Raw genomic sequence first — 24,187 nt, 5'->3', positions numbered from 1 at the left:
CTATATGCAAAAGACTTTGTTGATAGGTATTTATGCACCTAATCAGCAACAAGAAAAGTTTTACAAAATGTTACATGAGAGGTTGACCCTCTGGGATTATAGTTCGTTTATTTTATTAGGAGACTGGAATGGAGTAATTGATACAAGAAGGATAAGAGAACCTCCTCCAAGAAGATACCTATACATGCAAAATTACCAAAATCCTTTTTTGAAATGATGGAAGACTTTGAGTTTAGAGATATATGGAGGTTACGGAATCCAGATGAGAGAGATTTTACTTTTTTTTCTGATAGGCATCAATCTTTTTCACGTATTGATTTTATTTTAATTTCTAATGACTTGCTTTCTAGGGTGAAGAAAACGAAGATATTTCCGAGGTGTTTAACTGACCATAGCCCAGTATGGATGGAATTATTACAAGGGAAAAAAGGTGGTAGAACATGGAGGTTGAATGAAAATCTGTTTAGATATGAGGATAATGTAACTTATTGTAAGAAACAGTTAAAAGAATTTTTTGATTTTAATATGTACAAAGGGACACCTATAGGAACTGTGTGGGAGGCGAGCAAAGCGTTTATTAGAGGGATATTGATTTACTTGGACAATAGGCAAAGGAATAATAAACAAAGGCAGCGTAGGTATTTGGAAGAAGAAATTCAAAGGAAGCAACAGTTATTAATTCAAAACCCACAAGATCATAAACTTAAAGAGGCTATAAAAATATTACAGAGTCAATTTAATATGTTAATGGCAGACCAGGTGGCAACGAATATACAATATGCTAAACATAATACCTTTTGTAATGCAAATAAACCTGGGAGATGGTTGGCATATAATTTAAGGAAGAAACAGAAAGCACGTGTCATACAAAAATAGAATATAAAGGTAAAGAGATATACCAACAGGATAAAATTAAAAGGCATTCTCAGAATTTTATACTGCACTATATGCAAAAGACAAAATATTGAATAGGGACATTTATGATTATTTGAAAGATTATAAGGTTAATATTCTAACATTAGAACAGAGGAGGAGTTGAATCGGCCGATAGCTACTGGAGAAATAGTGGAGGCAATTAAACAATTAAAATGGGAAAACCCTGGTACAGATGGTCTTACAGCAACTTATTATAAAAAACACAGGATGAAATATTAGGCCCACTTAAAGAATTATTTAATCAGATACAATTAGGAGTGGAATACCCCGTCATGGAAAACATCTTTTATTTCACTGATACCAAAGAGGAGCAAGACTGCTCTAAACCTGATAACTACAGGCCGATTTCACTTTTAAATAATGATTATAAGATTTTGTAAAAATAATAGCAAATAGATTAATGTTAGTTTTACAACAAAGAATTCATACTGATCAGTCTGGTTTTATAAAAGGGAGGCAGATGAGGAATAATGTTAGACAGATTATTAATATATTGGAATATTTGGAAAAGAAGAATACTTCAGCGGCACTTATTTTTTGGATGCAGAGAAAGCCTTTGATCGATTGCATTGGGATTTTTATTTAAATTAATAGAAAATGCAATTTGGAGACTGTTTTATTAGAATAATTAAAGCGATTTATGGAGAGCAAACAGCACAGATTATAGTAAATGGTAGTTTGACAGAAGTTATTAAGATTGCGAAGGAACGAGACAGGGATGTCCCTTATCACCATTATTGTTTGTTTTGACTCTGGAACCATTATTAGATAAAATACGAGAATTAATGAAAATAGAGGGAATTAAGATTAGACAATATGAGTATAAAGTTAGAGCTTTTGCAGATGATGTAGTGGTTATGTTAACGAATCCTATAAATTCAAGTAGATTTTTGTTGGAAGTAATTGATAAATATGGAAAGGTATCAGGATTTAAAATAAATCAGAATAAAACAAAAGTGATAATTAAAAATATGTCTATACAACAGAAACAAAAACTAGAGGAAATGACAGGATTTGAGGTAGTAAAAAAGGTTAAATATTTAGGGGTCTATATCAGCTCATCGAACAAGAAACTTTATAAGAATAATTATGACTTGCTATGGCAAAAAGTTCAGAATGATATGAGTGGCTGGAAGAAACTGCAGTTATCCCTATTGGGAAGGATTAAAATGAATGTGTTACCTAGATTTTTGTTTCTGTTCCAGATGATACCAATAATTAAAAAGGATAAAAATTTGGAAGATTGGCAGATTGGGATTAACAAATTTATATGGCAGGGGAAAAAGGCGAGGGTTAAAATGAAAATAATACAGGACTCACGGGAAAGAGGTGGTTTAAGAATGCCTAACTTTAAACTATATTATGAAGCAGTAGCCCTTTCAGTAATAAGTGACTGGTTTAATTTAACAGAGGAAAGAATTTTGAATATAGAAGGTTATGACTTGTTATATGGATGGCATGCGTATTTATTTTATGAAAAAAAAGTGGATAGGGCTTTTAAGAATCATGTGTTGAGAAGTGCTCTTTTGCGGGTCTGGAAAAAATATTCCTATAAATTAGAATACAAGATTCCTATATGGGCGAGCCCTAGACATGCAATAGAGAATATAAATATAGAACAGAAACAGGAAATGATTACTTATAAAGAACTTTTGTATGCTGAAGGAGGTAGATTGCAATTAAAATCATTACAGGTATTAAATGAAGAAGGGAGGAATTATACTTGGTTTCAATATGGGCAAATAAGTGCTAGATAGAAAGAAGATCAAAAATTGGTATAATGCAAAGGAGGAAAATTTAATAAAGCAAATTAGAAATCAGACCCAGGAGCATATAAAGAGATTGTATAATGTGTTGCTTGAAATAGATTCGGAAAAGGATTTGGTAAAGGATTGTATGATAAAATGGGCACAGAATATTCAGGAACCAATAATGTTGGAAACATGGGAGAAAATTTGGGTTAGAAATGTTAAGTTTACACAAGCACAGAATTTAAGGAAAATTTTTATAAGATGTTTTATAGATGGCATTTAGATCCCAAAAAATTATCATGTATGTATCCTAATATCCAAGCGAAATGTTGGAGGTGTGATTGTGATGATGCTACATATTTTCATATTTGGTGGACTTGCAAGAAAATTAAGGTCTTTTGGATAAGAATTTGGTGGATTATTCAAAATGTACTGAAGAAGAAGATAAAGTTCCTGCCACAATTTTTCCTTTTGGGAATTATAACGGATTGTACAGGGATTGAGACTAAATTGATTCTGAATTTAATAACAGCAGCAAGACTGTTGATTGGACAATACTGGAAGAAGAAGAGATACCTACAATAGAAGAATGGATATTGAAAGTTATTAATTTGGCTGAGATGGCTAAAATCTCAGCGTTTTAAAAGACAATACGCAGGAAAAATATTTAATTGAATGGAAAAATGGATTGATTATCTACAAAACAGATATCAGATTAAGAAATATCAGATTGCCTTTGAATAATTAGAAAGTTATTTTATGTAATGGGGAGGGGGTTGGGAGATGAAAAGCTTTGGATGTGGTTATTTGGATTGGAAGGGAAAATTTTATTCTATGCTTGGTTTATGTATAACAATACCTTGTGATTGACCCGGGAAGCCGGGGGGGGGGGGAGGGGGGAAGGGGTTTTTTTTGTTGTTTTTTTTCTGGGAGGGAGGGGGAAAAAAGGGGGAAAATGTTTTTGTTTTTTAAAGCTCTTTCAATTAAAAAATAATAATAATAATAATAATAATTTTACTTTTTAGGAATTCAAAAAGGATGGAGGGAAGGAAGGAAGGAAGGAAGGAATCAGTGGTGGGTTTCAATTTGTTTACTACCGGTTCTGTGGGTGTGGCTTGGTGGGCGTGGCGTGGCATGGCTTGGTGGGCATAGCAGGGGAAGGATATTGTAAAATCTCCATTCCCACTCCACTCCAGGGGAAGGATCCTGCAAAATCCCCATTTCCTCCTGATCAGCTGGGACTCGGGAGGCAGATAATAGATGGGGGTGAGGCCAGTCAGAATTTTTACTACCGGTTCTATGAACTACTCAAAATTTCCACTACCGGTTCTCTGGAACTGGTCAAAACCTCCTGAAACCCACCTCTGGAAGGAATGATGTTTCCCTCTCACTTAGTGATCTCATTGTGGGGTCATTGATCATCTAAGGGGTGCCTCTTTTCACTTTTTCTTCTCCTTATCAAAAGTAGCGTTTTTCAACTCCAACAAGCACAAGCAAAGCCGTGCAATGTTTCTATTGTGCTTCACTTCATTGTAGACAATCCTTCCACCCTGCTGAGACGTAGCTAGTGCATATTTTTGCAGGCATCTCTACCCTGTCGAAGGCAACAACAATCCTATGAGGAAAATTGAGCTGAGTGCACCCATTTAATTCACTGAGTTTCCATGCTTGAGGATGATCTTGAACTTGAATCCCCCCCCCCAGTCTTGGTGAAATATCATAGCCACTATACCACACTGTGTGGCGGGATACAGTAATTGGATACAGTGCAGGAACAGAGAACACCATTTGCGTGTCAGTGGCTAAGCTTTGATTTTCTATCCTCTCTGGGTAGATCAAGATAGACAAGCTGCTGTGCAGATAGTGAGTTAGTTCCATCAGTGGACTAATTGGCATAGGGCAATATCCTATAATTTTAAGGAAGGGAAAGGAGATGCGGTCACAACAAATTTTAGTAAAACTAAAGTTTGTTGTGAGAGGTGCTTTATTTGTCTCTTCAGTTGTATTTGTTGCTGACAGTTCCAGGCCTCCTATGAGGCAGAGAGGGAAAGGGGCAGGTCAGGAGTGGGTTCTATTTACCTTTACTACCAGTTCACAACAGGACCATGTGCGCACAGATCACCCATGATGATGTTGTGGTGGTGTCGTGTCCCACTCCTCCGCTGACGGCCGGGTCGGGGAAGTCCGTATCAAACGTGCCTCTGCAGCTCTGTCAAAGTCCTATCAGAGTTCTCAAGGCAGGCAGGAGACCAGGAAGTGACTTCAGCAATCCAAGTTAGACTTTGCCTGACTCAGAGAATGCCAGAAAGCAGATCCTTTATATAGGCCATGGGATGTGGCTCCATGACTCAGCACTTATCCAGGCCTGCCCCTCCCTTCCTTTTGCTGACGTCGCCTCTCAACTCTCTGGAAGCGAGGATCTCTCCAGCTTCCAGCTGTTGGCAATTCTAGCTCATGACTGGCCTCACATTCTTCAGGCTCACATGCTGTGGGGGAGGGGTTTAGTTGCTCCGTTTGCCTGGGCATGGTGCCAGGACTGGGGGCTGAAGGCACGTCAGGCCCTTCGTCTTGCTCAGCCTGTCTGGGCATGGTGCCAGGGCTGGGGCCTGGAGGCATGCCAGGACATTCTTCCAAACTATCAGCGTCCGGCAGGAGATAAGAGGGGCCCGGCTGCGGCAGGGGGAGCGGGCGAGACACAACAGGTGGATGGGCGGAGCCTCCCGCCGGTTTTACTACCGGTTCTATAGAACCGGACCAAACCAGGAGCAACCCCCACTGGGGCAGGTCCCAAGGAAGAATTCAGAAAGGTAGGTGGGAAGTGGATCATTCTGCCCAGCTCCAGCTCCACCACTATTGTTGCTGTTCAGTTGCTAAGTTGTATTCAACTCTTCATAACCCTGTGGGTTATGCACTGTCTCCCAGAGTTTGCTCAAATTCAATATTCATTGTGTTGATGACACTATCCAACCATCTCATCTTCTGCTGTCTCTTTCTCCTTTTGCCTTCAATCGTTCCTAGCATCAGTTCAGGGTCCTTTCCAATGAGTCTTCTCTTCTCATTCGGTGGCCGAAGTATTTGAGCTTCAGCTTTAGCGTCTGCCTTCTGAAAAACAATCAGGATTGATTTCTTTTAGGATTGATTGACCGATTCGATCTCTTTGCTTAGCAATCCTAGAATTTTGTTTTCTCCAGATAGGGAAAAATAACTCATCCTCAGGATAGGTCCTGCAGAGTTAACCTTGTGATGAGATAACCCTCCTTTTTTTTCCCTTGCATTTTTCTTAAAAAATTCCAACCCGGGAGAAACTGTGCTGTTTGATTTGATTGGTGGAATCTTTTGTTCAGCTGGCACAAGAGGATTGGGTCGACATCCTGCCTTATTTCAGCTGGATAGCTTCACGCTATGAATAATCTTCAGTTGTTTTGTTTCTTTAACTTTGGGTCTTCATTATATCTCTAAACAGGTGTTACATTCAGATACATATTGCTTCCAATATGCAATCTACCACTTGATCAGATTACTTTATAAATAGGACCAGAGACTGCTGTTATTGGCTACCGGCTATCTGAATAACAAGATAAAATGGATGGTTTCCTTACACTTTGATTAGATTTTGTGTCAGTCCTTACAGTGACAGATTTACAAAAAAAAGTAATAAAAAGACAATGTAATTTAAAAATCAATAGTGTGTTCCGTGGCACCAGCCCAGCCCACCATTTTGCATAGCTGGGAACATTGCACTGTAATGCTGAATGCTCCTTTGTCAGTCTTCCCTTCAATTTATTAACTTTTAAGCAGATTTCTTGGAAATGTTTACCTTGGACAACTATGGCAACCTTTCTCGTGAAACGATTTCCATTGCACAATGTGCTTATTGCTTTTAAGATATCAGAACAAATGGTACCATTATGGATAAGAGGGGACAGGGAGTTTTATGAGACAAACCTACTTCTTTTGGCAACCACGTTTTCCTACATTTGTACGATAATTGGTAAATGCCTGTGAGGATATTCAGTCCTCCAGGTCATGGTTGTCTCAAAGGTGATTTTTCAAGAGGCAACTGGATTTTCTGGTTTTTCTATGAATACTTTTTGCTTTTCATCCAAGAAGTTTCTTCAGTTCAGAACTGAAGAAGCTTCTTGGATGAGAAGTTTTTTTGTTTTTTTGTTTTTTTTATTTGCATTGATATCCCGCCCTTCTCCGAAGACTCAGGGCGGCTTACACTATGTTAGCAATAGTCTTCATTCTATTTGTATATTTATATACAAAGTCAACTTATTGCCCCCAACAATCTGGGTCCTCATTTTACCTACCTTATAAAGGATGGAAGGCTGAGTCAGCCTTGGGCCTGGTGGGACTAGAACCTGCAGTAATTGCAAACAGCTGCTGTTAATAACAGACTGTCTTAGCAGTCTGAGCCACTCAAGGACCCTTGAGTGTCAAAGTGAAACTTTCACTTGTCAAAGTGAAACCTCTTTGACAAAAAACAGAGAAAGTCCAGTTGCCTTTTGGAAAAGCACATTAGGGACTATCAAATTAGTAGTCACAAGTGGGTGATTGAAGTGTGTGCCCCTTTTACGCACAAACATAAAAAGAGGGAGGGCTTTGATCATATGTGAGTGATCTTTATCGTAACTTTGTTGCCCCGTCTGCAGATCTCTTCTGTAGTTTTGCCAGGAAATCAGCAGGATAAGAGCTCACCTAAAGGACATTCTACTTTAAGCTTCAGTTTAATTTGAATTGGAGGGGGTAATACTATCCTTCCCTTGCTTTCTGAGCAAGAAGGCAGGAGGGTATTAGAAAGAACCTCAGGCAGGTTCCCCCTGACTCCTTTGGGCATCAAATGGAAGGAAGGGACAAACACAGGCAGTCTTGGAAAATTCTAGTACATGAGCCTATCTTAATAAAGCCTAGGTCTAATCTTCCTCTGGAGTCAGTTTACTGATGGGGCCTAACTCATAGGACTAATAGATAGGAAGAAGGACGTTCTGAAATCCTAGAGGTGCTTTTTCAAAAGGCAATTGGACTTTATTTTTCCTTGAGGATGTTTTGCTTCTCATCTAAGAAGCTTCTTCAGTTCTGAACTGTCAGTTCAGTCAGAACCAGAGGCAGGATTCAGCCGCTTCTGTCCAGTTCAGGCAAACCGGTAGTGGCGATTGTGGGAGGCTCCACCCACCTGCCTGGATGTAATGCACAAGCAAAGAGCATGCTCGTTAATTTATTATAATTTTAAATTTTAAAGGGTTTTATATTGGTCTATGACCATTTTAGCTAACTAGGCCTATTAAATATTTCGTTTTAAATTCGTTTTAATCTGTTATTTATATTTTGTATATTTTGTGTTTTTAATATGGCTGTAAACCGCTCTGAGTCCTTCGGGAGAAGGGCGGTATAAAAATTAAATTATAAAATAAAATAAAATTATAAAATGCACGGAAGGCTGTGCGCAAGTGCAGAAGAGGCACGTGTGAACGTAGCGAGCGTGTGTGCGCTCACATTTGTGAACCAATAGGAAGGTAAGTGAATCCCACCTCTGGTCAGAACTGAAGAAGCTTTTTGGATGAGAAGTGAAACATCTTCAAAGGAAGATGAAGTCTAATTGCCATTGGAAAAAAAACATCTTTGGGGCAGCCATGACTTGGATGACTGAGAATCTCCACAGCCATTCTGAAAGAAGAAAGAATATGATTCTGCAGTAATAACGATGAAGATTTATTAAGTTAGATTCCTAAAGGATTGTGACAGAGTCTGCTATTTTTTACTTGCTGTTGAACTCTTCACCTTGCTATGATTCACACAGAGAACACAAGGCCAGATTCTTTTAAATCATAATTTGTTAAAGAAGTCAAAATGGTATAATGTTAACCACAATGGCTTTGTGGGAGCAGCACCGGTGTTCAGATAATTCTTTAGCGATCACTTCATGTAATGTGCAATAAGCCAAACTATGTTTTCTCTCCTTTTCTCCTCATATTCTGGTCCTCCTTAGAGTTCCTCTCCCTGCTATTGTGGGATACACTTACTGTATAAGCTCCCTTCACATTTGTACAGATACAAAAACCAAATCGCAAGTTTCCAGTGCAGTTTGGAAATCTTATTACATAGACTAATTCAGGATGGATTTTTTTTTTTGAAGCATATCTTCCAGGCAGGATTAGGTAACACAGTGCCTGCAGAACCTCTGAGGTATTTGCCACAGCTGATTAACTTTTTAAAAATAAAATAAAATGGAAACATGGCATATTGTCAGAGTGTAATTGCATTTTCATGTATATAATGCCTGTGGGCCCTATGTAGCCTCCCCTTGGGTATTGTTAGAAAATAAAAGTACTGAAGGGCTTCACCCACATCTTTTGATTTGGAAGTGGGCCTGTTGCCTAGAGATGGCTATAAGGAACAATCCCTTGCTAAGGGATATTTGTTTCTCCTGAGATCGATCGATCGATCGATCATCTATCTATCTATCTATCTATCTATCTATCTATCTATCTATCTATCTATCTATCTATCTATCTATCTATCTATCTATCTATCTATCTATCTATCTCTATCCACCCACCCATCCATTTTTAAATTATAATTATGGTTGGTCACACAGTCAGCCAGATGTTTAGACAGGATTTGCATTTCTATCCATCTATCAAGCCCTTCCCAAGGATCTGGGATAGGTGGATGGTATTAAATGTATCATCGCAGGATGGAAACTGTTCCAAGAAAAGCTGCCTTTTGCAATTGACTGATGGTGATTCTGTCAATGCCGATGGTATTCAAGTGGTGCTCCAGATGTTTTGGGATATTATTATTATATATATACAAAACATGTGAAACCCCAGCTGCCAGTTTATTATTGTTATTAGATTCAGCATTGCATTGAAGCATTAACTTCAACACATATTGGGGTGATTCCCTTTTGTAATAGCTGGCCTACCTTCTTTCCTGTTTCATTAACTCACTAGGGCCAAGCATTGTTCCAGAGGAATAATGCCTGTTTTCTTTGGATAGACTTGTCTTGGAATAAAAACTGTCTTGTCCACTTACAGATCAGTGTGGTGATCAGCTGCTTTCCGGTGGTGATGAGATATTGTGGATGATTGATCCCAGAGCAGGGTTTGCTTCCATGCTATGAATGCTTGTATGAAACAGGGCAGGGTGATCAGAAAGTTCCATCGCAAGACACATTCCATCTTCTCGAGCAAGAATCATGTACTCCCACATGATTCCGTACACCTTCCCAGTATCTTCAAAGGGCACAGTCAGTGATCGTACTGGTTGGGATGACATGAGTCCTTTATTTATGGACTGACTCTATGCGGTGAACAACAGAACGAAAGCAATTCAAACGAACCTGACTACAGACATCATAAAAATATAAGAAAAGTGTGACATTACTATTATAATGCATGGGGGGGGGACTGCATTAAATTTATGCCAAAGGTACAATGGGAATAAGATCATTTTAACAGGCAACTCGGGAAATAGAGAGGTGAATGTACATCAAGGCAGAGAGAATCTAAAAAGAACTGAGCCCACTAGAGTGAGAAAGCCTGGTGTTTTCCCCACACCCTTTGCTCCTCAGAAAACGGGGCCTTCAGCAGACTTCTATTATTGCTTGAAATATCACGAATATCAGCCGGTAGAAAGATACTGGAGATGCATCTTCTAAACTATGTTACATCCACAGCAAATGATGAGCTTTCCAAAATTTCATCAGACATGCATTGTTTAATGCATTTATAATGTATTTACCCTTAGGACACCCATAATTTCCAGGAGTCTGGATTAATTTGTCTTTTTGATTTAATCAGTAAAGGCTCAGAAGAATTCCTCTCTGGAAAAGGAAGAGCTGCAATACCAAAAGCCAAACAAAGAGTCCATTTCCCAATACAAACCTGTAATGTCTATTATGCTGTCCATTTCCCTGAATCAACCTGGGAGTCCAATTGTATTTAGGCTTGACTTTCAGCGAAATTGAAGGGCAACATCATATTTTTTTTTCTGTTCCCCTAGTCATCTCATCCTAAATTATACACGCTCAAAGTAAATAACTTCAGCAAAGAAGAAATTAATTAATGTAAATATGTAATGGCAAAAGACAAAAACAAAACCAAACCCACACCAACCTCAGGAATTCATTGAACCACACATTTTTAGTAGTTATGTATCCATAATTGCAGGAGGGAAACACAGAAGAGTAATTCAAGGCAGTTTACAGGAACCAGATGGCAATCTAAGAATTGTTTACTTACTTCAGAGAAGAAAGAAAGCTACCCCACAGCTACTAAGAAATTCTGAAGGTATGAACAGAAATGTTCCGTGTGTGTGCATGCACCTCCATTCTTAACAACTTTATTTTATTCTCCATTCATTAAATTATCATTCATTTTGTTAAGTCATTTTCATTACATCTGTTTCATTACCCATATTAATTTATCATGGTTTTCCTTCTCTTTTTTATTTTTATTGTTTTGTTTGCTCTTCTTCTTCTTCTTCCTCTTCTTCTTCTCCTTCTCCTTCTCCTTCTCCTTCTCCTCCTCTTCCTCCCCCTCCCCCTCCTGCTCCTGCTCCCCTCCTCCTTCTTCTTGCTGTGTGTGTTTTTGCTGCTGCCTAAATGCCTACAGAAAGTAGAAGTAAGTGCCATTTTGTATCTTAAGTTCATGGTTTGTTTGGAGACTGGTATATTCTCTGAGCTGATGTTTTTTTCTGGGATCCTTCTTTCTGGAAAATGGAGGAAGTGACTGGATCATCATCCCTACCTTCTGTCTGGTCCATTCTTAGAGCATTACCTCTTTCTGTCAATTATTATATTTTGAACAGTGCAGCAAAAAAGAAGAATAGAAATGAAATGCTTAGGTCAGCAGCATAAAGAAGAGTTTGAGTCCCTCAGAAGGACAAACAGAAAACAATGGGCCTATTGCTCTAATGTGAATTTTGGGCAAGGAAATCAAATGCACTCTAAATTTACGATTTGGGAGATTAACTGAAAGCCAAATGGAGAAAAAGTGGGGAAATAGAAAAGATACCTGAAAAACAAAGGCAAAGCAAGAAAAGATAGACTGAGGAAGACAGATGGCTTGCTGTGTATGCGTCCCAAATTTTACAAAAGACAAAAACAAGACCAAACAAGCCTGCAAAAAACATCTTTGTGCCATGATCTGAGTGGATCCAATTAAGACCACTTGATTTTTATTGGAAGACGGATGCTGAATGCCCTTTGGGGGAGCAATCACAGCTACATTATGTTGAAGAGTTTTCTTTGCATCCAATGTCCCCTAGCACCAACATTTAGCTGACGGAACTAGAAGAATCAGATCTCAGATTTACTGTGTTTACTGTGACACAGCATCTGACAATTTTATCCCCAATGAAGATACCTCTCTCTCTCTCTCTCTCTCTCTCTGTGTGTGTGTGTGTGTGTGTGTGTGTGTGTGTGTGTGTGTGTGTGTGTGTAAGGGGTGATGGTGGATATAGAGAGAATGGAATATTTAAATGAAAAAAAAAAGACTGACTTCTTTTTGCAGGATATAACCAAAATTGGATACGTGTAGATTTGCAATGCAAGATGATGATGACGACGAAGACGAAGAAGCTTTTAGCAATGCTGGGAGAATTGCAGGCAGAGATTTCAACTCTGGTCAAATGAAGGACTGTTTCTGGCTTCGGTTCCCAGATGTCATTTCCATGTTTCTTCACACATGGAGAACATCATTTATGTGTTTTACAGGCTACAAGAAAAACAGCTTTCACGTCGGAGCCATTTTGGGAACATTAGCCTTAATGTAGTTGCAAGCCAGGAGCTCCCAAGCACGTAATGTGGAATTCGTATACTTCTTCTGTGAGTTCCGAACATGTCTCAGCTTCCTCAGCAAGATCGCAGGAGGGTTCTTTTGCAGCATTATAAGCAAGTTGTTTTCAAGAGGAATGCACAAGGACACACTCGTGGAAGTGAGCCAGAGTCATGAATTTTATGAAAACTTTGATGGGAACCACATTAAAGGGCAACATCAGCTCACAAATCAGCTCAATAATTTTTTTCTCCCCCATCAGGTTAGTGGGGAACATGATTCATTGTGAATTTACTCCTTCATGGCCACCATTTCATGATGTATCATTTATCAGTTTATCAGCCTCTTGAGCCAGAAAACAAACGGTGTCGTTATTTTTAATGATATTTGTACATGACTGCAAGACATGCACGCCTTCCAGCCAACCTATTTTTATTCATAAGAGAAGATTTGCTACATTTATATGTATTTTACATAGGTTGCAAGCAAGGTATTTTACACGCTTCACATTTTTAGTTTCACTAAGAGACAAGCTTGAAAAAGCTTCATCTATTTCACTAATGTAAAAGCTATAAAAGGGGAGGGGAGGGGGAAAGGAAAATAAAACAAATATTAAAATAATTTAAAACTTCCAAACGAGATGCATGATGCAATTGGAATGTCGAGGTTCTAATAACAAACGGAACTAAAATTAGATTGTGAGAAAAACAAAATGTAAGCTGAGTTACCATTGCTTGTTTCACCCACTAGGATTTTAAACATCTGAGCTGAATGTAATATATGAATTCAGGCATGTGTCAGCTTGGATCTTTAACAGTCTACATGTACGTTTAGGAACTTGCCACATTTACACTTTTAGGTTTTCCTTTAAACCTTTACGTAAGCCCTGGGAGAACACAGGAAGGCAGACCAACCCAAAACATAGTTTAAAAAAAGATCCTGCCTTATGTTAGCTTGTTTTTAATATGTAGATCAGTCTAAAAATAACCTGTAAGGAAGATTGAGAACAAAACACAGAAGAGGGCACTCTTGGCTAGGCTGGGCACATGCATGTCTTCTCTTTGTGAAGTCTAAAGCTATAGCATATATACTATATACTGTTTCTAAAGAGAGCTTCCAGACATAAATAGGGGTGAGCATGGCCCTCCTCACTTGATCTATTGGGTGCTTGCCTGGTTGTGTCAGAAGCACTGAAGCTTTAATAAATACATGGCAACACCGTTGCTCTTGCTTAGATTAACCGTAATGTTTAATGCTACAAGGAGAGGGCTGGCGTCTACCTCTTCCGATTAATTCCACATGATCCTGCTTATGGAATGCACTAATTAGTTTCTGAATCATTATCCTTGGAGTTCTGAAAATTACTGAAACTCATTAGGGTTAGATCAGTGCAGCTTTGAAAGATAAAAGGCCCACACAATTTTCAAGATTCTCCTGCCACCAGAGATTAAACAATCCAAGCAAAATATTTACGGTGACAATGATAACCCCCCCCCCAAATAAAAAACGAAGAGTTCTAAGAACACTTTTCACTGGCTACTCCTTCCTAGAACCTAATCATTTGGTGAAATAAAAGGAAATAAATATTTGTATTGTAGAAGAGAGATTGCATGCTTGAAATTTTTTTTTGTTATTGCTGTTACTATATATTATTGTTATTTTCATGTTTAGAACCACCAAGTGTTCAGAATAACAGAATAGCAGAGTTGGAAGGGAACTTAAAGGTTAACTTAAGTTTAACGCCCTGCTCATGCAGGAGATCCTATTGTTCCAGCCAAATGGCTGTCCTATCTCTTCTTAAAAGCTTCCAGTGATGGAGCATCCACAATTTCTGAAGGCAAGCCATTCCACTGGTTAATTGTTCTCACGGTTAGGAAATGTCTCCTTAGTTCTAGGCTACTTGTCTCCTTGATTAGTTTCCCTCCATTGTTTCTTGTCTTGTCTTTAGGTGCTTTGGAAAATGCCTTGGGATGGGTTCTCTTGCGTGGGATCTAGGGCACAAGAGAGGATGTTTAGACCTGCAGTGATTATGTCATCTATATAGAGTTGGCTGGTTAGTAACTATAGATAGATTGTTGACACGAATTCTGGGTGAAAGCATAGACAAAACAGATGTGTTGGCTCAGTTTGTTAGGCTAGTATATCTCTTGACTGTTTGAGTTTGTGCAGTATTGATGCAGTTGACATCTAGGAGCATCAATTATTTACATTTTTTTAATCCTGTTATCCAGGTGATATAATTGTAGAAAGCAATATATGGTTGCCATATGTTAAATAACAGTACCATATCTGAGATGCCAAAAAATTAGAACTTTCTGTATGGCTACTCTGACCTGGTGGCCCTCTCTTTGGTCAAATAAAGCAATATGGAATATGTGTAATTGCACTTCTCATCTTGAAGAAGAAAGGGGAGTCGAGAAGGAGGGAGGCAGAAAGAGTGAGCAGGCACAGGGTTAGCTGATTAAGGAGAGAAGGCTAGCTTTTTCCATTATGATGCAGTCATAACATACACATCACTTGTATGTGATACAATGCCAGGACTAACTTATAATAATGAAAACAACAACATGTAATAAAGATTAATAAATAAGACAAAGCAGATTAAAGCCCAACTTCCAGACCCAATTCCCTTGGTCTTGATTAGGTGTCTTCTGTTCTTTCTAAATGGGCTTTCATCTTCACAAAGTGTCCCACAGCACAGTTGGAGCTGGTAGGAACCTTTAAAATTTTGGAAACAGGCCACCGATGCTCTTGAATGACAGCCATAGCAGCATTATTCCATTCCATGGGTCATTTCTACCCAGGATTGCCAAGTTGAGTCTGGGACCATACACTGATGACTTGCCTCAAAAAGCACACTTTTGATGTCGCATCTCACATTTTCCTTTGATGTTCTCCAATAAGGAGCCTGGGTTGCCTGTTTCTGCGGGCACATTTCCAATAAAAGCACAAGGCTGCAGCCACCCACCATTTTTTAATTTGTACCAATGCCTTGGAGGCATATGTGGGCTCAGAGGCACACTTGTAAACAAAGATAATCGTAAATGTTAGTATTTGGCTATGCAGCATGTTAATCTCTCGTTTTATTTTATTTTACAGTGATTTTTTTTTAAGAAAGGCAAAAGAAGGTGGAAAGAAAAGACCAGGCAGTTATCTGACAAAGCATACATTTATTATCTCTACTGATGAGACTACCAACTTTGCTTCCCTCCCCCCATGTTTCATATATCCACATGTTGATTTACAGATTTTCTTTTCATCTCGTTTCACTTAAATTTCACAAATTTCTGAAAGCCAGCTTCAGAGGGAAGCCATGGTTATATATGTGATACCTTCCTTCAATCATCTCAAGAGTCGGGAAAGGAGGCATCATACATATAACTATGGCTTCCTTCTGCAGCTGGCATTCACAAATTTGTCCCATAAGAGGAAGAAAAATTATGCTGGTGTTGCATTGGCAGGCGGCTTATGAATGGGTCCCATTGCTCTAAAAATTCAGTGCTTCTCTTCACCCTTTGTTGGTTTGCAAAACTGTCTTTATGAGGCTGAGTATCTTGGAAACTTTTTCTTTGAGCTCTGTCTCCACAGATCACCTGCTTCTGTCACAGACATGTATTTCCCAAACACATCTAAAAATCCAGCACGGGCCAAGACACTGACACAAGCTATGGATTAAACAGATGGGGAGGAGGTATGAATAAAGTAATGACAGCATTAGCCAGGAATGGGGGTCTGAAGCCAAGCCTTCTGTTTAGGTAAATCAATGTAGATCAGACAAAGTTAGGGAGGCAGCATTTTATGCCTCACTAGAATCTGGCCCAGAAGCTGAGTGAAAAATGTCACAAATGAAGTAAATTTGTCCAACAGGATCATAGTCATGGTTTTATAGTTCAGCACTAAGGAGTATGCTTCTGCACCATTCAAAATTGGCTTGGTTTTATGTCTTCAGCCTCCCCTAGGAATCCCCAGCCCATGACTAGGATCCAGGAAAAGTTAATGGCAAATAAAAGGGCAGTTCTAAACACGCTTAATTAGAAGCAAGTCTAAATGGTTTCAATCTGACCAAAAAAAGAGCATAGTTTAGGAAAAACATCTAGCTCAGGAGTGGAGAAATGCTTTGTAGCAGTGGTGAAATTCAAATTTTTTTTACTATCAGTTCTGTGGGTCTGGCTTGTTGGGCGTGGTGTGAGTTGGTAGGCATGGCTTGGTGGGCATGGCAGGGGAAGGATACTGCAAAATCTCCATTCCCACCCCACTCTGGGGCCAGCCAGAGATGGTATTTGCTGCTTCTCTGAACTACTCAAAATTTCCGCTACCAGTTCTCCAGAACCTGTCAGAACCTGCTGGATTTCACCCCTGCTTTGTAGGCATAGAAGCTTCATATACATCTGGGAAGATATTGGGAAGAAAATGTGATGATGGTGATGGTGTGATGACTTTTTCGATTAAAAAGCAGAATGACTAAAAAACAATAATTAAGGCAGAGGTTAAAAACACAATACAGGAAGTCCTCGACTTATGAACCACAATTCAGCCCCAAATTTATGACGCTAAGTGAGGCAGTTGTTAAGTGGGTTTCGCCCCATTGTATGACCTTTCTTGTCACCGTTGTTAAGTGAATCATCACAGTTGTTAAATTAGTACCACAGTTGTTAAGTAAATCTGGTTTCCCCATTGACTTTGCTGATCAGAAGATCACAAAAGGGGAGCTGCAACTGTCATGAGTCGGTTGACAAGCATCTGAATTTTGATCACGGGACCAAAGGGAGGGTGAAATGGTCGAAAGTGTGAGAAACGGTCATAAGTCACTTTTTTCAGTGCCGTTGTAACTTTGAACAGTCACTAAAATGAACCGTTGCAAGTGAGGACTACCTGTATCTCTTTAAAACCAGAATTTCAGACAGACAATATATATACATTTCAAATAAAAACATCAAAAAGCCTGGATCAATTAGAAAATATGTAGGGGGAGACAAAAAAGAGCCATGAAAACCAGACCAGGTTTTCCCTCACTGTCTTCTGCTAATGGTTTTAGTAATGGTCTTAGACTGTGTTTATATTCTGCATTTTGAATTGTAATTATCCAACATGAATATTCATGTGACTAGCAAAGTGGGGTGCAAATTAATAAGAAAATACATTTGAAGAGCTTTACGGCCTTTATTAGCCCAGGTAGGAGAAAGGGAGAAAAAGACATGCATTCTAGCTTGTTTTTTAAAAATGCATTTGCATCTTTTACATCCGTTTCTATATGGAGAACAGAAGCAATTGAATTGAGCTGGGCGACCGTAAATATCAGGAAAAGAGGAAGGAAGGAAGGAAGGAAGATCAATTATGATGACAATTTATGAGATGATAAAACTCTCATGAAAAAGGAGGATCAAGAATTGAGCTGGGCGACCGTAAATATCAGGAAAAGAGGAAGGAAGGAAGGAAGGAAGGAAGGAAGGAAGGAAGGAAGGAAGGAAGGAAGGAAGGAAGGAAGGAAGATCAATTATGATGACAATTTATGAGGTGATAAAACTCTCTCATGAAAAAGGAGGATCAAGAATTGAGCTGGGTGACCGTAAATATCAGGAAAAAAGAAAGGAAGGAAGGAAGGAAGGAAGGAAGGAAGGAAGGAAGGAAGGAAGGAAGGAAGATCAATTATGATGACAATTTATGAGGTGATAAAACTCTCTCATAAAAAAGGAGGATCAAGAATTGAGCTGGGCGACCGTAAATATCAGGAAAAGAGGAAGGAAGGAAGGAAGGAAGGAAGGAAGGAAGGAAGGAAGGAAGGAAGGAAGGAAGGAAGGAAGGAAGATCAATTATGATGACAATTTATGAGGTGATAAAACTCTCTCATAAAAAAGGATGATCAAGAATTGAGCTGGGCGACTGTAAATATCAGGAAAAGAGGAAGGAAGGAAGGAAGGAAGGAAGGAAGAAAGGAAGGAAGGAAGGAAGGAAGGAAGGAAGGAAGGAAGGAAGGAAGGAAGATGAGATGGTGTAGGGTTTCCTGCCTGGGCAGGGGGTTGGACTAGAAGGCCTCCAAGGTCCCTTCCAACTCTGATGTTATGTTATGTTAAGATCAATTATGATGACAATTTATGAGATGATAAAACTCTCTCATAAAAAAGGAGGATCAAGAAGAAATGATTGGATCAAATAATTGATTTATTGGTGAGACTGAGGAGGAGGAAGAGAAACTGTCTTTTTTAAAGAAAGGAGAAAGAGAAAGATATGTAACAAGACAGGTAACTGGGATTTAAGCGAAGTGCTTGTTTACAAGTAGCAATGGTGGGACAAATAAAACAGCACTGTCTAGAATGGCTAATGCTACATCAGATAATAATAATTGTGTCATAAATGTGTGGCTCCTTTAAGAAAAAAAAAACCTCCTTAACACTTTTATATACTTTTTGTTCCTTTCTGAAATCCTTTTAGAGAATGGAGGGAGACTCTAGTTAAACCACTTGGGGGAAAAAATATTTTTTCCTTTTCCTTTTCCTATGTAAAATGCAGAAAGCTCTTCCAAAAGAAGAAATGCAGAGGAAGAGATACTCTGTTGGTGCAGACCTGCATGCATTCAGGCAAATAAACATAAATTGTTCAATTTTGACAGGAGCTAAATCTTTCAAAACAACAACAACAACAAAAGGCAGAGTAATATATCAGATCTAACTTTCTGTGCCTCCCTTAATGTTTTCTAAGAAAACACTTCAGACAGCAGAAATTCAAGATATCAAGAATCACTTTTATAGCTACTGCTAGCCTGGTTAAATTCAACTTAGATAATTCCCTTGTCTTGTTCTTGTGATTGATGTACTACACACAACAAAATGTCATAACTATACTGCCTCTCTCTTTAACCATGTTGTTGCAGTCATCCCCACTGAACTACTGTTAGCAACCACCTTGGTTCTCTCTCTTATTATCTTGATTATCTTGCAGCTAATCTTTCTGACTTTTATCTTTAATGAAATCTGCGCTATTTTTTTTTTAAGAATAGAGAATAAGGCAGTGAAGGTTAACCTTTTACATCACTACATGCTGACCTGCATGCCAGAAATTGCATGCAAAACCATCCCGCCCTGGACAGCGTGGCCTTTCTGGCCTTCGCGTGCGTGGGAGCACCGAATCCCAGAAGAGCAGCGTTCCATCATGGATGCATGCACTGGCACCCAAACTTCTGGTTTTTGGTGCAGAGGTGCACCTGAAAAACAGCTGGCTGTCGTGCCAAGGTTCCAGAAAAACCTCCTCTGCATAAAAAAACTCAGAAGCCATTGTCTTTCAAAGTTCTTTACTAGCATAAGGAAACTGGCACACGATGAGTGAAATTTTAAAACTGAAACTTCCAGATTCTTTTCCCAGTTCTACAAACCCCCAAGAGTCCCACCCCCCTAACCTCTTTGCCGGTCACATGGTCCAACGTTCTTCCACTTTATTCGAAACCTCTTCTTGCCACTCCTTCTGCAGATGTGAACACAATCCGACCTTGACTGCTTGAAGAATGTTACCATACCCCTCAACCCCCCTTCTTCCCCTCAGGGGAGAAATGTGGCAGTGTCTGGAAACCTACGGCCTAGTATTGTTTCCAGGCCTGACATGTCGCACATGTGCGTGATGGAAACCTGAAAGTTCAGGTGCCGTAACGCACATGCGTGATGAAAAGCTGCTCTTCCGGGTTTTGGTGCTCTCGCGCACGTGAAGGCCAGCTGACCGGTGCATGTGTGTGCACAGGAATGTGGAAGAGGAGCCAGGGAGGCTGTACATCCCATGTGGGATGGTTCTGTGTGCCGCTTCCGGTACACGTTCCATAAGTTCACCAATATGGGAATAAGGTATGTCTTACTGAAATAGGCAACTCATTTCCATGGGTGGTGGTATCTTTCATTGTTCCTTAGGGTGGGGAGGGGAATGGGGAGAAATAGATATATGAGAATGGATGCCTCAGATCAGGGGTGAAATGCTACTGGATCGGACCAGATCGCGCGATCTGGTAGCGATCATGGCCGGTAGTTCAGCAATCCGGTAGTGATAGCGGAGCAAAGCTCTGCCCACCCGCCCGGGTGTCATTACTTCCTGGTTTTAACCAGGAAGTAATGTATTTTTTATCTTCTGCGCATGCGCATAAGGTTTTGCGATGCACAGAAGGTCTCTCGCACATGTGCGTGATGGAAACCTGAAAGTTCAGGTGCCGAACGCATGCGTGATGAAAAGCTGCTCTTCCGGGTTTTGGTGCTCTCGCGCACGTGAAGGCCAGCTGACCGGTGCATGTGTGTGCACAGGAATGTGGAAGAGGAGCCAGGGAGGCTGTACATCCCATGTGGGATGGTTCTGTGTGCCGCTTCCGGTACACGTTCCATAAGTTCACCAATATGGGAATAAGGTATGTCTTACTGAAATAGGCAACTCATTTCCATGGGTGGTGGTATCTTTCATTGTTCCTTAGGGTGGGGAGGGGAATGGGGAGAAATAGATATATGAGAATGGATGCCTCAGATCAGGGGTGAAATGCTACTGGATCGGACCAGATCGCGCGATCTGGTAGCGATCATGGCCGGTAGTTCAGCAATCCGGTAGTGATAGCGGAGCAAAGCTCTGCCCACCCGCCCGGGTGTCATTACTTCCTGGTTTTAACCAGGAAGTAATGTATTTTTTATCTTCTGCGCATGCGCATAAGGTTTTGCGTATGCACAGAAGGTCTCTGCGCACATGTGACACATGCGCATGGCGCGTGCACTTCTAAGCCAGTAAGGAAGGTAAATAGATTTCTCCCCTGCCTCAGATGCTGTCAGAGAACAGGGAACCAGACAGGTGGGTTTGGATTTGTATTGTGGCCTCAGCTTCTTAGAGGAGAAAGGAAGGGGAATCTACAGATTTTAATGACATGCTTGGTTGAAACATTAAAGAGGGGTGGGAGAGAGAAAGAAAAGATGAAAAGAAGACCAAAGGCTTATTCTTACTCAAAATCCATACCCCAAAGGCTTGGATAAAGGATAACAAGTCCGGACAAGAAGCATCAACCACAAATACTAACCCTATTTTTATAAGGTTACAGTAACAGAATCCTTCAGAGTCTGAAGGAGCATTTCTCCCCCTTCACCTTTACAGTCCAAGAAACTAGGGTGAGTCCCTTGGGAGACATTTGTCAAACTCCCATCCTTTTTGTGAGCTAAGCTCTTATCTGACCACAGAATTCCAGATGCCACAGTGTGTCACGACTGAAATATTTCTGTTTCAAAGAAAACACCCTGGGTGGGATTCTCTCTTCTAGGTAGAGGCTCTAGAACTTCAGTCCTTCAGTCCCCAGAGGTGAGAAGGAGGGGAAAACTAATTTCAGAAATTGATTTGGATCAACGAGCAAAGTCAAGGCAAAAACCAGAGCTCGGCAGGTGTCAGCTTAGTGGCCTTAGGCAAAATTCTTTTGTCAATTGTGAAAAATCACTCTGAGGGATGATAGCCCCGGGCTGTGATTTGTTTCCCTCTTCCTTCTTTCTTTATGTCACTAAGCCCATCATCCTTTGCTTACTTCTCTAGGGGAAGGAACTTTTGAGAATGGCCTATAATTACCCAAAGCTACTGGCTTAGAAGATACTTTTTTAAAAAAAACATAGAGTTCATATTTTAGGGAGAAAGATAGATTCCATTGAGATTCAATTATATAAATATAATGAAATAAATATTTGTAGCTTAATCTTGATTAATCTCTCATTTGAATTAACAGGGAATTGAGCAACTAATTTTCTCTGGGTTCAGGCCCCCAAGTCCCAAACCTTTTATATTCTTTAAGAGTTTGATCCTCAAAGACGAAATTTTAGCTTCTCATGAGATTCTGTGATCCTGTTACATTCTTGAGTTTAAGAAAAAATATATATGTGTATCAGTGATGGGTTTCAAAATTTTTTACTACCTGTTCTGTGGGTGTGGCTTGGTGGGCATGGCATGGCTTGGTGGGTGTGGCTTGGTGGCAGGGGAAGGATACTGTAAAATCTCCATTCCCTCCCCAATCCAGGGGAAGGTTACTGCAAAATCCCCATTTCCTCCTGATCATCTGGGACTTGGGAGGCAGAGAATAGATGGGAGCAGGACCAGTCAGAATTTTTACTACCAGTTCTCTGAACTACTCAAAATTTCCACTACCGGTTCTCCAGAACTGGTCAGAACCTGCTGAAACCTACCTGTGGTGTGTATGGCTTGCTTTTAAAATTGCAGTGTTTTACTACTTGGAAATCCAGATTTTATTAAAGAAACCCTTGCTTAAAACATTAGCCACTTAAATCTGTTCCTGTCTAGAAATGCCACTTCTTCAATGTTCCATTGAATACCCAGAATACCCAGAATACCACATGGAAAGATACTGTAGTTTTTAACATCTCTTTTTTTTAGCTTCCCATCACTCATCCATTTTTTTAAGAACATTTTCCCATGAATCATCCCTGAATTTATTTTTTCTATCCTGCCTTTATTATTTTTAGAAATAACTCAAGGTGACCAAGATACCCCACACACCTTCCACTTTCTATTTTTCCCACCATAACCACCCTGTGAGGCGAGATGGGCTGAGAGAGAGCAACTGGCCCAAAGTCACTCAGTCAGTTTTCATTGCTAAAGCAGAACTAGAACTCATGGTCTTTTGGTTTCTACGTCAGCACCTTAACCACTACACCAAACTGGCTCTTTAGACATTTAAAGGAAAGATTGATACAACTCAGACCTAATAATTTTCAAATGAATGAGAAAAAAAATATGGTTTATATGGGTTACTGAAAATAGGACCACTTTGCACCATTTTTTTCATTCCATCCTTTTACAGTCAATATTCATTCTGACTACTTGATAATAAATATGAATTTAACTGAATGGCTTCCACAATTCAATTTTACATTCATTAAACTTCTAGTGTGAATTGTAATGATAATGGACGATAGAAAGATTTACAGGAGGGAGCCAGTAAGTGGTATGATTACTTAATTCAGCCTCCCTATCCTATTCGATATTGTCTTTTCCCAATTATCTTTTTATCTCCAGAGTCGAGATCAGAGAGAAGTTGCACTTGAAAATCAGTACAGAAGGATCAATCAGATAAATACCAATTTTGTCCATCTCATATAGTGCCACATTACTACCATTACTGGAGATACTGCCATTAAGGTAAAGGTAAAGGTTCCCCTCGTACATATGTGCTAGTCATTCCCGACTCTAGGGGGCGGTGCTCATCTCCGTTTCAAAGCCAAAGAGCCAGCGCTGGCTCTTTAGTCCAAAGACATCTCTGTGGTCATGTGGTCAGCATGACTAAACACCACCTTTCCACCAAAGGGGGTCCCTATTTTTCTACTTGCATTTTTTATGTGCTTTTGAATTGCTAGGTTAGCAGATGCTGGGACAAGTAACGGAAGCTCACCCTGCTATGTAGCACTAGAGATTTGAACCACTGAACTGCCGACCTTTTGATCGACAAGCTCAATGTCTTAGCCACTGAGCTACCGCATCCCATATCCTGCCATTACTGGAATGCAATTCCAGAAAATCTAACTCATTCTGGTATTCTCATTCTCCCAGCTCAAGAACATCCGAACGCTCTCATATATATTGGCATCCCACTTTTATTATTTTTATAAATAATTCAAGGCAGCAAACATACCTAATATTCCTTCCTCCTCCCATATGCTCCACAACAACAATCTTATGAGGTGAGTTGGGCTGAAGAAAATGACTGGCCCAAAGTCATCC

The sequence above is a fragment of the Ahaetulla prasina genome, chromosome 1 (genome assembly GCF_028640845.1).
Source record: "Ahaetulla prasina isolate Xishuangbanna chromosome 1, ASM2864084v1, whole genome shotgun sequence".
Lineage (NCBI taxonomy): Eukaryota > Metazoa > Chordata > Lepidosauria > Squamata > Colubridae > Ahaetulla > Ahaetulla prasina.
Note: the sequence above shows the minus strand (reverse complement) of the source record.